The sequence below is a fragment of the Mauremys mutica genome, chromosome 6 (assembly GCF_020497125.1).
Source record: "Mauremys mutica isolate MM-2020 ecotype Southern chromosome 6, ASM2049712v1, whole genome shotgun sequence".
Classification (NCBI taxonomy): Eukaryota; Metazoa; Chordata; order Testudines; family Geoemydidae; genus Mauremys; species Mauremys mutica.
The window spans coordinates 56,903,308-56,918,675 of NC_059077.1; the positions used below are offsets into that span (position 1 = coordinate 56,903,308).

General features: G+C 41.4%; 1 protein-coding gene and 1 long non-coding RNA gene across 10 annotated transcripts in view; one reads left to right on the forward strand and one right to left on the reverse strand.

The window, feature by feature from the left end:
- The window catches only part of LOC123373270, a 50,209-nt gene extending 48,668 nt beyond the window's left edge, over window positions 1-1,541 (forward strand). The window contains exon 3 of the long non-coding RNA XR_006580637.1: window positions 541-1,541. This is a non-coding gene — a long non-coding RNA (uncharacterized LOC123373270). The remainder of the gene's footprint in view (window positions 1-540) is intronic.
- The window catches only part of KIAA0825 (KIAA0825 ortholog), a 429,759-nt gene that overhangs the window by 31,467 nt on the left and 382,924 nt on the right, over window positions 1-15,368 (reverse strand). The window lies entirely within an intron of this gene.

Sequence of the window (15,368 nt, forward strand, 5' to 3'; positions counted from 1 at the left end):
AGCTAAACAACTTCCATACAGTGTTGGAAACAGTGCTGCAGCAAAATGATGGATAGTTCACAGCAGTGTTGCAGACGGATTATTGTACACTGGTCAATTGCAAAGCCAAGGAGTCATGGTCAAATATTTGGTGAATATCAGACCAAAAAAACTGAATGAAGAATGGAAAGAGAAACAAAAGCACGCTCCCTTGATCAATATCCAGACATACAAAAGTCACATTCACTGTCTGAAACATTGAGGATGAACAAGCAATGAAAAGAATATTTTGAAGAGTAGGACACAGTATATGAAATGGTCCCAGAGAAACGTTACAGCTTATACAAAGGAGAGCAGATGCCAGAATTCTTAGAAGTAGTAAAGATATCAATAGGCAGTTTGAAAAAGAAATAGGCCTGGGAAATGATAACAGGGCTCAGGCAGGCAAGGAACACACAGCAAAGGTGATGCACAAATGATTCAATGAGATTTACAAACCAAAGCAAGTGCTGAGAGAATGGGGGAAAGTGATGATGCTAATAATCTATTTTTTTTAAAAAGGAGAGAAGAGGGAGTGCAAGAACTACAACTGAGTGTTCTAATAAAAGCATTCACCAAGATGTTGCAGAGGAGAATGATGGGGTACATTGAAGCAATGCTTACAGAGGAACAGCCAGATTTAGACCTGGATGAAGTACAATAGATCAGCTATTTGTGTTGTGACAGGTATCAGAAGTATGTAAAACACAAGTGAACCTACTTACAACAACTCTAGTCATCAAACAGGGTTTTGATAGTATTTGGCAGAAAGAGTTATGACAAGTTTTTGAGAATGCATGGCTTCTCTGAGAAATTAATCAAGCAGATAGAAAACATCTATACCAAGTCAATAAGTGGAATGAGAGTTGTCAAGAAGCTGATGAAATGGTCCAGGATGACCTAGGAGTGAGAGAACGATGCACACTCTCACCAGATTTGCTCAGTTTGGTACTAGAAGCAATAGTGGCTGTAGCACTGAGAGATGAAATGGGAGGAGTCATGTTATATGGGAAGATAGTGAATAACCTTAGATTCTCAGACAATATTGACCTCCTAGCATTGACCAAAGAGGATTTACAGAGAATAACTAATGAGGTAAAATGGGAAAGCAGAAAATTCAGAATGAAGATCAGCACAGAGAAGACAAAAATTATGGCAATTGGAGGACAAAAGGAAGAGGTAAAAATCAGTCAGAGACAGCTAGAACAAGTGGAAAAATTATATATCTTGGAAGACTAGCATTGAAGTATGGGAACTGTGAAGATGACATGAAAAGAAGAATCAGATTAGTGAATACTGTACTCAGAATATGCTAGAAGATCTGGAAGGCTAAAGACATTTAGATAAAAACAAAAAACAGTGTGTATGAGAAAAGCAGTATGCTGATATTGCTATATGGATTGGAATATGAGGAAAGTCAGTGAAAGATATTGACGGCAGAAACAAACTGTTTGAGAGACATACTCAGAGTTTCAAGGATGCAGGAAAAAAAGGATAAGTAAACAGCTATGGTAAGAAATGACACTGTTACAGAAGATTCAAGAAAGACAATCATAATAGTTTGGACTTATGTTAAGAATGGACCTGGAAAAGATATCATATATTGCAGTACAATCCAGAGTGCAAGGAACTAGAAATAAAGGAAGTTCAAAGATGCGTTGGATAGACAAAGTGATGCATGACATAGAACAAAAAGTTTTAAAGATGAATGAAGCCATAAAGCTGGTATAAGATAGGAAGTGGAGGAAAGACTTAATTCTGCTCCAATGTCACTGCTGAGCTGATGGACGGTAATAAAATAAAAATAAAAATATTTCATTTTATTTCGTGTGAAGCACTCCACTTACTATCAGACAATTTTGGAAATTTATACATAAAATTACCATCATTAGGGAGACCAAGCCACTGTTGTTGTTGTTTATCAACGCCTATAGGCCCCAGACAAGATTAGGGCTCCATCATGCTAGGTGCTATACCGACACATAGTAAGAGACTGCACCTGCCCCAAAGAGCTTACAACTGAAGACCCTGATCTCTCAAACACTTAATCACACAAGTAGTCCCACTGAAGTGGGTCTACTCATGTACTTAAAGTTAAGCATGTGCATAAGCATTTGCAGGATGGACAAGACAAGCAAAGTGAGGGAGAAAGGAATTATTATTATTATACTCTCATACTGCTAGGTCAGGGTAAGAGGCATACTAAAGAGCCAAAATATGGCAGGTGCTGACTGGAGTCCAAAATATGTGACAGGACTGAATTGTGAAGATTCTCCAACCCTTTGAACATTAACTCCTCTAAAGACAGATGTGATTCTACATTGCTCTTAACAAATTCTACATACCCTGCATTTAGTTCAAATGTATCCCCTTCCTTGCCTTTGGTTTTATTGGCAGCAAAGAGTCCTGTGGCACCTTATAGACTAACAGACTCATGCTCCAATGCATCTGTTAGTCTATAAGGTGCCACAGGACTCTCTGCTGCTTTTACAGATCCAGACTAACACGGCTACCCCTCTGATACTTGGTTTTATTGGTAACTCAGCTGCACTAACAATAATGTAACCACATGCAGTGTTTTCTCTCCTTAAACTGACTGTTCCTGGGATCTACCTTCAGAGACTTCTTTCTCCTAAACTTCAGTTCCCTCTACATTCTCATCTGCTTTATATTCAAGATGGAGTTAACTAACAGCCCCTGACACAATGAGACTGCAGAACTCAGACAACCTCTTTATGGAGGGCTCCAATTCCTGCTAACAGAGTGGCTCAGCAGAAGACTGCCACTTGCCTTGCAAACCAAACCCCTTATTGCACATAGAAAGCTCATGATGCTGACATACCCGCTGCCTGCTTCAAGATGCTGTAGTTAGGTAGTGTCCATTCATACTTTCCGTGGGTATGCTGGCTGCTATAGGCTCCACCTCTAAACTATGAGAAATTATCCTGGCAGAGCTGTAAAATGAGCTGTTTACACGTGCTTCACAGTAAAATGCTCAAAGCCAAATAATAGAGCTGAAGGATTGTACAGAATTAGCCTCAGCACCATACAGCAATCAAGAATCAGGAATGATAGGAACTGAACATACTATAGTTTTATGAAACTAGTTTTCATAGAATCATAGAATATCAGGGTTGGAAGGGACCTCAGGAGATCATCTAGTCCAACTCCCTGCTCAAAGCAGGACTAATCCCCAACTAAATCATCCCAGCCAGGGCTTTGTCAAACCTGACCTTAAAAACCTCCTAAGGAAGGAGATTCCACCACCTCCCTACGTAACTCATTCCAGTGCTTCACCATCCTCCTAGTGAAAACGTTTTCCCTAATATCCAACCTAAACCTCCCCCACTACAACTTGAGACCATTACTCCTTGTTCTGTCATCTGCTACCACTGAGAACAGTCTAGATCCATCCTCTTTGGAACCGCCTTTCAGGTAGTTGAAAGCAGCTATCAAATCCCCCCTCATTCTTCTCTTCTGCAGACTAAACAATCCCAGTTCCCTCAGCCTCTCCTCATAAGTCATGTGCTCCAGCCCCCTAATCATTTTTGTTGCCCTCGGCTGGACTCTTTCCAATTTTTCCACATCCGTCTTGTAGTGTGGGGCCCAAAACTGGACACAGTACTCCAGATGAGGCCTCACCAATGTTGAATAGAGGGGAATGATCACGCCCTTCAATCTACTAGCAACAAAATGCTATTATACAGCCCAAAATGCTATTAACCTTCTTGGCAACAAGGGCACACTGTCAACTCATATCCAGCTTCTCATCCACTGTAACTCCTAGGTCCTTTTCTGCAGAACTGCTGCCTAGCCATTCGGTCCCTAGTCTGTAGCAGTGCATGGGATTCTTCCATCCTAAGTGCAGGACTCTGCACTTGTCCTTGTTGAACTTCATCAGATTTCATTTGGCCCAATCCTCTAATTTATCTAGGTCCCTCTGTATCCTATCCCTACCCTCCAGCATATCTGTCACTCCTTCCAGTTTAGTGTTATCTGCAAACTTGATGAGGGTGCAGTCCATGCCATCCTCCAGATCATTAATGAAGACACTGAACAAAACTGGCCCCAGGACTGACCCTTGGGGCACTCCACTTGGTACCGGCAGCCAACTAGACATGGAGCCATTGATCCCTACCTGTTGAGCCTGACGATCTAGCCAGCTTTCTATCCACCTTATAGTCCATTCATCCAGCCCATACGTCTTTAACTTGCTGGCAAGAATACTGTGGGAGACCGTATCAAAAGCTTTGTTAAAGTCAAGGAATAACATGTCCACTGCTTTCCCCTCATCCACAGAGCCAGTTATCTCATCATAGAAGGCAGTTAGGTTAGTCAGGCATGACTTGCCCTTGGTGAATCCATGCTGACTGTTCCTGATCACTTTCCTCTCCTCTAAGTGCTTCAGAATTGATTCCTTGAGGACCTGCTCCATGATTTTTCCAGGGGCTGAGGTGAGGCTGACTGGCCTGTAGTTCCCTGGATCCTCCTCCTTCCCTTCTTAAAGATGGGCACTACATTAGCCTTTTTCCAGTCATCCAGGACCTCCCCCGATCACCATCAGTTTTCAAAGATAAAGGCCAATGTCTCTGCAATCACATCTGCCAACTCCTTTAGCACCCCTGGATGTAGCGCATCCTGCCCCATGGACTTCACTCATGTCCAGTTGCTACTGAACATCACTCAGGCTGTCCTTGTTCTGCTTTTAGACAGGACTTCACTTTTCAGTGCTGCAAATTCAGTATATTTTCATGAGCCAAATTCTGCTCTAACTTGCACCCAGATTTAAATTCAAAAGATTATTTGCTGTTAGATAAATCTCCCCAGACTCTACATTGATTCACACCACTAAGCTATTTAAAATTATAACTCTGTGATTATAAATCTGTTGGTATGGAGAGTGAGCCACTAAAGAGTACAGAAAGTTGACACAATAAGACAGAGCTTTAGTGTATTGTGTCTGACACAGGGAATTCCTTTGGCCTGCCTATGCGTATATCTTCAATATTCTCTCAGTTCAGACAGTAATACCTACTGTATTTGGGCCCTTTTCTTCAGACTGAGCATGGACCTCATCGATACCCCAATGAAATTAATGAAAGACTCCCATTAACTTTACTGGACATTAGATGAGGGGCCTTATAGAAAATATCCACTGACTTCCACAGGAGTCAATGATATCAATTATATCATCCAGTGGGAAACATTTTCTCATTTATTCAGCCCTAAATAATTCAAATTCAAGTGAAAAGATTATTTTCCTAATTAAACTATTTTAAGAGCTCAACAGCTAGAATCAATTTTTGCAAATTAGACACCCAAAAATGTTTTGTGCTACTTTATTTTCCTGTCTTTCAGTTGCAGTGTAAATGTGTCCCCTTCAAAAACGCATAGAAAATAATCTGTGTCTATGTCTCTCTATCAAAAAATTATGGTTACTATAATGAAATCTACAAGTAACAACAAAAAATGACTCTAGTGCTTTTTTTCTGTCTTAGTTCGGCAATATACCCTTAATGGTAAATCCACTGAAGCTGTGTGCATCAACACACTGATTTTTAATAGCCTAATGCTAAAATAGAGGAGAAATGAATTCCTATTTTAAGGGAAGAGATGGAGATAGAATATGCCAAAAAGGGAGAGAACAGAATAAATAGGCTTGCTTGCGCTTTTATATACAAAGAACAAGAATCCTACAAGCCCTGAAGCTTAACAGCTGCTTCTTATTTTATTTTCAAAACATAGTGACTGGTTGTATAACCGTGTCAGACTCCCCCAGAGGATTACAGAGGCCAGCCTGAACATGGAACAACCAATTGATACTGAGATATCATCACAAAGAAGAATAAAATAATCTAGTAGATAAAAATCTACATAACCCAACAAATCAACCACAGACAAGAGAACAGGTGAATAAACAAATGCTGACAAGGAGATAAAAATACATAAACAGCATCTATATGTCCACAGTGTGCTCCCACTGTTAACAGTTCAATGTCTATTTCATTGGAGGACTGTAGTCCTTTACAAACAGCTGGGCTCTTGGAGAAACAAATTTAACGAGTTTTTTGTATGTGTGTGACTGAAAATCAGGTTAAACTCCCCACATAACCCAGTTCAATACTTACAAATACTCCAGAATATATAACAAGATGCTACCCAAGTCCAACCAATATTTAAGTCTGGAAATTAATATTAATACAGTTTTAAATTGAACCAAGTGAATGTTCAGAACAGATCCTCTAAAAAACCAAATCAAAACCATCATACCTTGATGAATCTGTCATCAAACTACTGTGAGTTTGATTAACTATATGTAAGTCTTGTGGTCTGAAACTAGAGAGTAAGGAGTCTCTACTCCCATTTGTTGGAGAGCAAGGGAAAGTATGACTTCAGAATGAGCTTCATTTGCATGTATTTTCTACTCAGAGATCCTCCAGTGACTCACTGGTAGTCCCTCCTACTCAGCTACTAAATATAACTGAAATCACTATAGCCAGATTAGGTCATGGAACTTGAGGACCAGGCAGCACTTCCCAAGGGACTGGAGACAAGCCTGCCCAAGTGCACCTCAGGACTTTGGGACTATGCTACCTATTGACACCAAACTGTGAGTGGGGTTTAGTGGCTGAGGGAGGAGAAACTGATATGGTACAGGTACATTTTTGGACATTCATACCAGCAGGTGGGGAACTGAAGTAATGGGTTATTGGCAAAGTTACAGCAGGGGAGTGTTTTATTTATCATTTGTATAAATATATCGTTGAGGCATTTTCCCAAGTTAATACTGTGTTCTCTTTTCCCTTAATAACATTTTATTTGTTTCATACACAGACTCAAGGCTGTGAGTGTGGAAGTATTAAGGGCATCCTAAGAAGGTATTCCGTGATCCCAGAAATTCTGGGTCAGGGCTCAAGATGGTGCTAGTATTAAGAGAGACCCCATAGCAACTTGAACCAGGGCCTTGTTGCTGTCAACAACATCTGGCAGAAGGGATACATGTGTATCAAAGAAGTTAGAAGGTCTAAAGATCTATTAGCAAATTGTCAACTAGCCATATCTGGGGCCAAAAAATACATTAATGTTGGAGGGAAAAACTGTTTACTCAAACAAGCCAATCAATCAATGAGTCTTTGCCTGAGCTGGATATGGGCTGGGGTTGATTCCAGAGGGAAAATACCATCTAGTCCATACCTAGGGTTTCCCTTTCCTCAGGCGGAATAGATTCACTCACAAACAGTTCTTTTGAAGGAAACAAAAAGCAGTAAATAGTTCATCCCTAACTTGTTCTTTTTCCCCAAGGAGTCCTGATCACTCTGTCCTAATAACCATATGATCAAACAATCTGTGGACTGACCTCTCCCTTTCTCAGGAAGATCCTTATTTCTCTGGCTGGCTGTAGGTCATAAACCTGTGGGAGCCACATCCTTCCAGACTTACAGCCAGCCAGAGAAATAAGGATCAATCCTTCCTCTACCAAGGCAGCCAGCTATCATAAGATGATTCCCTGCCCTTTTATGTCCTATTCCATTCTAATTGTTAACTGTATCTGGAAGGTCATCTCTCTCTAGGCTTCATACTTCTGATATGTGTTTGGGTCAGGACTCTTTAATTCTCTCCAATAAGCAATAAGTATAGATGTGATACTGTGTAAAAATATTTGAATGGTATGAAAACCAAGGAGAAAGAGGAATTATTTAACATGATGCAGTCCACAGCTGTTATTTCCCTGCCTGCCCTCTCCCACATGTGTTTTGTACACCCCATCATAATCATCTAGTCCTTCTCTTTGCTAATGTAGAATTACTTCCTTCAGTGCATTTCCTAGAGCTTTATCCAGTCTAGTTTTAAATATCTCCAGGGATGGGACATCTGCTGTAATCTTTGGAAGAAATTCCCCACATCCTCATAAGGTCAGGAATTCTTCTCCTGTTATTTAGTCTAAAATTTCCTTTCTTTAACTTCATCCTGTTATTTCTGGTTCTATCCCCTTGGACTGCATCATGTTAAATAATTCCTCTTTCTCCTTGGTTTTCATACCATTCAAATATTTTTACACAGTATCACATCTATACTTATTGCTTATTGGAGCAATACATATTTAATTCTTTTAAAATTTTCTTATAAATATATCTGCTCTTTAAATCACCTTAGTTGCTCTTTTCAAGATGCCCTCCACTTTGTATATATCTACCTGCTAATGAGGTGCCCAGAATTGATAGCAGTATCCTAGCAGAATTAAGTATTTGTATATCTTAATGGAACATCTTTTTTTATGGCCACTGCAAATGAAATGTGGCCTACATAGTGCTACCATCAAAAATGCATCATAATTAATGTGCCACTCCTAAACTACATTATAAAAAACGAATACCTGCCTAGCCCCTCCTTCATTAGCATCAGTATTGTTACCCCTCTTGGCCCAAGTTGTTAGCCAATATTCAGGGTTTTTTGAGTTGTTTCTGTTAGGAGGAGAAACTGATGATGGAGTCGGGTATTTCTTTGATGCAATTTTGTTTATTTACATAAGGAAGGATAAGCAAAAATAGATCTGGGACTAGGGTTTTTTATTTCAAAAGGGCTAACTTTAAAGAATTAAGGAAATTAGTTAGGGAAGTGGATTGGACTGAAAAACTCGTGGATCTAAAGGCGGAGGAGGCCTGGAATTACTTCAAGTCAAAGCTGCAGAAACTTTCAGAAGCCTGCATCCCAAGAAAGGGGAAAAAAATCATAGGCAGGAGTTGTAGACCAGGCTGGATGAGCAAGCATCTCAGAGAGGTGATTAAGAAAAAGCAGAAAGCCTACAAGGAGTGGAAGATGGGCGGGATTAGCAAGGAAAGCTACCTTATTGAGGTCAGAACAGGTAGGGATGAAGTGAGAAAGGCTAAAAGCCATGTAGAGTTGGATCTTGCAAAGGGAATTAAAACCAATAGTAAAAGGTTCTATAGCCATATAAATAAGAAGAAAACAAAGAAAGAAGAAGTGGGACGGCTAAACACTGAGGATGGAATGGAGGTTAAGGATAATCTAGGCATGGCCCAATATCTAAATAAATACTTTGCCTCAGTCTTTAATAAGGCTAATGAGGAGCTTAGGGATAACGGTAGGATAACAAATGGGAATGAGGATATGGAGATAGATATTACCACATCCGAGGTAGAAGCCAAACTCGAACAGCTTAATGGGACAAAATCGGAGGGCCCAGATAATCTTCATCCAAGAATATTAAAGGAACTGGCACATGAAATTGCAAGCCCATTAGCAAGAATTTTTAATGAATCAGGAAACTCAGGGGTTGTACCGTATGACTGGAAAATTGCTAACATAGTTCCTATTTTTAAGAAAGGGAAAAAACGTAATCTGAGTAACTATAGGCCTGTTAGTTTGACATCTGTAGTATGTAAGGTCTTGGAAAAAATTTTGAAGGAGAAAGTAGTTAAGGACATTGAGGTCAAAGGTAATTGGGACAAAATAGAACATGGTTTTACAAAAGGTAGATCGTGCCAAACCAACCTGATCTCCTTCTTTGAGAAGGTAACAGATTTATTAGACAAAGGAAACGCAGTGGATCTAATTTACCTCGATCTCAATAAGGCATTTGATGTGGTTCCACATGGGGAATTATTAGTTAAATTGGAAAAGATGGGGATCAATATGAAAATTGAAAGGTGGATAAGGAACTGGTTAAAGGGGAGACTACAATGAGTCATACTGAAAGGTGAACTGTCAGGCTGGAAGGAGGTTACTAGTGGAGTTCCTCAGGGATCGGTTTTGGGACCAATCTTATTTAATCTTTTTATTACTGACCTTGGCACAAAAAGCGGGAATGTGCTAATAAAGTTTGCGGATGACACAAAGCTGGGAGGTATTGCTAACACAGAGGACCGGGATATCATACAGGAAGATCTGGATGACCTTGTAAACTGGAATAATAGTAATAGGATGAAATTTAATAGTGAAAAGTGCAAGGTCATGCATTTAGGGATTAATAACAAGAATTTTAGTTATAAATTGTGGACACATCAGTTGGAAGTAACAGAAGAGGAGAAGGACCTCACAGTATTGGTTGATCACAGGATGACTATGAGCCGCCAAAGTGATATGGCCGTTAAAAAAGCTAATGCAGTTTTAGGATGCATCAGGCGAGGTATTTCCAGCAAAGATAAGGAGGTGTTAGTACCATTATACAAGGCATTGGTGAGACCTCATCTGGAATACTGTGTGCAGTTCTGGTCTCCCATGTTTAAGAAGGATGAATTCAAACTGGAACAGGTTCAGAGACGGGCTACTAGGATGATCCGAGGAATGGAAAACCTGGCTTGCGAAAGGAGACTGAAAGAGCTTGGCTTGTTTAGCCTAACCAAAAGAAGGTTGAGGGGGGATATGATTGCTCTTTATAAATATATCGGAGGGATTAATATTAGGGAGGGAGAGGAATTATTTAAGTTTAGTACCAATGTAGACACAAGAACAAATGGATATAAACTGGACACTAGGAAGTTTAGACTTGAAATTAGACGAAGGTTTCTAACCATTAAAGGAGTGAAGTTCTAGAACAGCCTTCCAAGGGGAGCAGTGGGGGCAAAAGACATATCTGGCTTTAAGACTAAGGTTGATAAGTTTATGGAGGGGATGGTATGATGGGATAGCCTAATTTTGGCAATTAATCAAAGATCAGTTGCCAAATTATCAGCAGGTAAGTATGCCCAGTGGTCTAGGATGGGATGGGATCTGAGTTACTACAGTGAATTCTTTCCTGGGTGCTGGCTGGTGAGTCTTGCCCACATGCTCAGGGTTTACTGATCACCATATTTGGGGTTGGGAAGGAATTTTCCTCCAGGGCAGATTGGCTGAGGCCCTGGAGGCTTTTCGCCTTCCTCTGCAGCATGGAGCACGGGTCACTTGCTGGAGGATTCTCTGCAGCTTGAGGTCTTCAAACCACAATTTGAGGACTTCAGTAACTCAGACATAGGTTAGGGGTTTGTTATAGAAGGGGATGGATGAGATTGTATGGCCTGCATTGTGCAGGAGGTCAGACTAGATGATCATAATGGTCCCTTCTGACCTTAAAGTCTATGAGTCCTGTTTCCCTGAACACAGTAGCAGTAAAACCACAGTGATGAGCTCCAAGCTTTTTTCCAGCCAGCAATCTACTCTCTTTCCTGTATTTTCTTCTTAAGGTCACATTACAAAAAGGAGCTTCCTTGCTCCCTTCTCTGTGTGTTTCCCTCATGCACATACCTCCTTCAAACAATACCCAGTTCTCTTGCATTTGCAATCAGACTCCAGAGAAATTCCTCAGACTGCCTGGTTCAACACCCATTCCAGCGTTTGCGTGTGGGCTATGTTTTGGGCATTGGCTCCTATTGTTTCAGCTATGTATTCTGAAAAGAAATGTAATTGCTTTTTACATTTATCGTGAATGAAGAGCAGCTGTTATGCCCACTAGCTTCAATGAACTTTCACTCAACCCACATCATAGCATTATTATATGCAATAGTGTTTTAGCTAACTGTTCTGAAAAAAACCTTAAAAATTCTGTCCTATGCCAATTCCTTGGTAATCACTGGGGTAACTTGCACTCAGTCTGAAGACTGGCTATGCAAATTTGTTACATCACAACCAAGTGGAATAAACCCTTGGCCACCCAAAACTTGAGACCAAATATTGTGTTCTCTTATCAATGCTACTATTGTTTTTTAAGAGATCCACTTAAACAATGTTTATTAATTCCTACTGTATTCTTTATCTCTGATTTTATTTTCCAGAAGCTGAAGATTAATCACAGAATCTGAATTGCAGAATCCAGGTTAATCCTCAAGAAAATCTGCCAAAAGGACTACTGCTTTTCATAGTACATCTCTGTAAACACAATGAAGAAATTATCCTTCTTGCTCTGATGCCCATTTATACACCAACAAGGAGATGCCCCCTGAATTCAGTGTTCTGAAGGGCCAAAGGCAGGCACTCGCTCAACAATATTTTTCTTTTGTACAGAGAATTTGTGGATATATAGAAAACTTCCTATTTAGGCCAAAACATGTTACTTATCCTTGGTCATACACACCACAAGCAACCATCTGTAACCAAGGGAGGTTGTGGAATCCCTGGTCTGTCATGAGTGCTGGCCCTTGAGGGAGTCAGACACCCAGCCTGCAAAGCTCCACTAAGGAGATTCACTTTGTGGATAATTACCCTAATTGCCTAACTAGCTGAGCAGCAGTTAATTAGATAAGGAACACCTGGATCTAATAAAGGCTTATGATGGCTCAGTCAAAAAAAAGCCCCAGAGCAGAGGAAGCTGCTCGTGAGAGAGTTACCTCGGGGTACCTGGGTAGGAAGCTAATCCCAGTACTAGCTCCACAAAGAGCAGGCCCAGAGAGAAAGTGCTTCTGGAGGGGACTGGAGCAGCCCAGGAGAATGAACTGGGTGTGGGACTTCATGGGAAGCTACTAGGGATTGGCTCAAGCGAAGAGTGATACACTGTCCGGGGGAAGACTGGCACCCATCCAAATGCCCAGTTCCAGGCAATGAATCTATCCTGAGAGTGCTCTGGGGCTAGATGGGAGAAACTAGGTGTCACAAACCTAAACTCATGCTCAAACATGGCGTCTGTATAGCCAATTGTCGGTCAAAAGGTCACATTGGTACCGTGTGCAACACCGTAGTGCGGTGTGCAACATTATAGTGCCGCGTGCCTATTCCCGAACCTTCTATCTTGTCAATTGTGGGTCAAGTTGGTGCCGTGTGCTACAATACCAGCGTGTCGTGTGCAAAGAGTAGTGTGCCGGGTGCAGCTCCTGTTGACGTAGAGGGCTCCAGCTCGGAACCTGGAGGGCGAAGGAGCTAGGGACCACTCAGACGCTGACACGAGTAAGAGTCTTCTCTGTATCTCACGCCAAAAACGGCAGGAGTGCCCGCGTGTTAGCTGGAAGGCCTGATCACCCTTTCAGCCAGGGTCTCCTCCGGATTTTGCCGGCTCGTGTCGTGTCGTGTCGTGTCGTGTTAGGATTACTTCCCCTCAATTCGTCATGCACTCTGTGTCTGTACTGCTGGTCAGCTGCGCCTGGAGTGTGGGATGTGCATTTCAAAAGCATGCTAGTCACTTTCCAGAAGCAACAAAGACCTACTCCCTGCCCTAAAAATCTTACCATCTAATATAAACATGATGTGGTAAATTTGAGAAACAAACAGCAGGAAGGGGATGGGGGAAAAAGAAAGGACATGTATAACAATAACATTGTGCAAGTCATGCAAACTTTGGTGATTTGGTGAAAGGTTTGTTAGTGCTATCATTTTAACTTATAGCTAATTACTCACTTAGTGTGGGAACTGGAGACTCTTTTGGATTACTTGCATAGTTCATTTTTGACTGTGCCATGCATGAATAATTAGGCTATACCAAACTCATGCTGATTTAAAATTTTTATACCACTCTACACTATCATCTACCTATAATTCTACCACGTGTATATCTACCAATGTGTATGTCCAACACATTGATTCAGGTATACTCTGCTGTAACTGTAAAAATGGTTGCCAAGTAGTGCCATCTGTAGTTGTGTCTGTGAAACACATACTTGGCCCCAAGAACTGGACTGGAATCACAAACATATTTCATACAGGCCACACATGTAATAATGTCTTGACTGACTGGAATAGATTTGGACTGGTGACAAAGCTGAAAGTTTTCATATTCCTTTATAAACTATGCATCTCCCAGTTCTGCACTTTTTCTAATTCGTGAAAATAAAAACAAAAACATAAAGCTGCTGGAAAAAGAAACCATGCGGGAGTAGCTGTAGATAATAAAGAGATGGGGGATTTTTGGTTGTTTTTTGAAAATTTCTAATGCAAAAGAAGTCTTTCCCCATTTTTCCCTCTCAGGACCTGTTTGTGGATCATTATGTGAACTTAATTCTGACAGAAGAAGATATTGAAACAACTTTATTTCTAAATCTATCATTCCTTATTGAAAAGGCATGAGAAGTTAAAAAGCCCTAGGATCATGAAACTGGCATGAGGAATTTCAACATCAGCCCAAGACTTAACTGCTTCTGAAGTATCCACACCTATGGTTGAAACCATTCCCAGAAAAGACAAACAGGCAATGTGTAAAAAAATATTCTTTATATATCATCTTATAGCATATTTTAAATTATGCCACAGATACTTCAAAGGCAGAGTAAAATGCTTGTTTCAGCCTACATTAAAGGTTTTAGGAGCCTAAGCACCACTGATGGGTCATGCTCAAAATAATTGGAGGTTTGGTTCATCTTTATCTTACACTTCTCCAAATCTTAACTTATCCTATGAATGCCTCAGGGCCGCACAGAGGATTCAGTGGGCCTGGGGCAAATCGGGGGAGCTGCGGCTCTTGTACTCACCCGGAGGCAGTCCAGGCAGCACTGAAGAGCCTCCCGCCGCTGAAGAGGCTCATGGGGCATTTCGGCGGTGGGGGGCCCTTCAGTTACTCCGCATCTTCGGCAGCACTGAAGGGCCCCCCGCCACCGAAGACCCAGACAGCCACTGGACCGGGGCTCGCAGGGTATTTCGGCAGCAGGGGGGCCCTTCAGTCACTCTGCATCTTTGGCAGCACTGAAGGGCCGCCCGCCACTGAAATGCCACCGAAGACCCAGACCGCCACCAGGCCAGGGCTCGCGGGGCCCGGGGCAAATTGCCCCACTTGCATCCCCGCCCCAGGCGGCCCTGCAAACAATTTCCAAAAACATGCTGACTGGCATACCAGTATCTGGAATCCAAGCACACCACCAGTTCCAAAATAGCCCCACATTCTCATGCCAAAAACACTCTCTGATCTTCATGGAAGATGAACTGCAGGAACTCACTGTAGCTGGTGCCTCATCTTGAGTCTTCTGTTTGTTCTGTAGTATCACACCCTTTAAAACACATTTCATTACATTGGAATTTAAAGTAAGAGGCCCTGAGATCCAGATATCATAGAAGAGGTTGCTCAGGAGAGATTTGAAGGAGAACTGGGGTAATGGCCTTATGCTACATCTCAGTGAATGAATTTTATGTATACGGGGCAATGTTGAAAAAAATGGAGAGGTTTGTGTATACACTGGTAAGTGATTGTGCAAGATTGGCCATCCCTGAAAAGCAGAGCGAGAATGGTGTGGATGTAGAAAGAGAGAAAAAGGGGATAAGTAGGAAAGGGCGGGATTGTGAAGAGCTCTAATGATCAGGGCAAGAAGAATATTTCCCAAGCTCATGGACAGAAAAGGTTCATGCAGCCTTTTTTGATTCATCAATCTAATCTGAGTAGGAAAAACATGCTACCACTGTTGCTGCAATTATTGTTAAGAGTTTGCAGGTATTACAAAAAG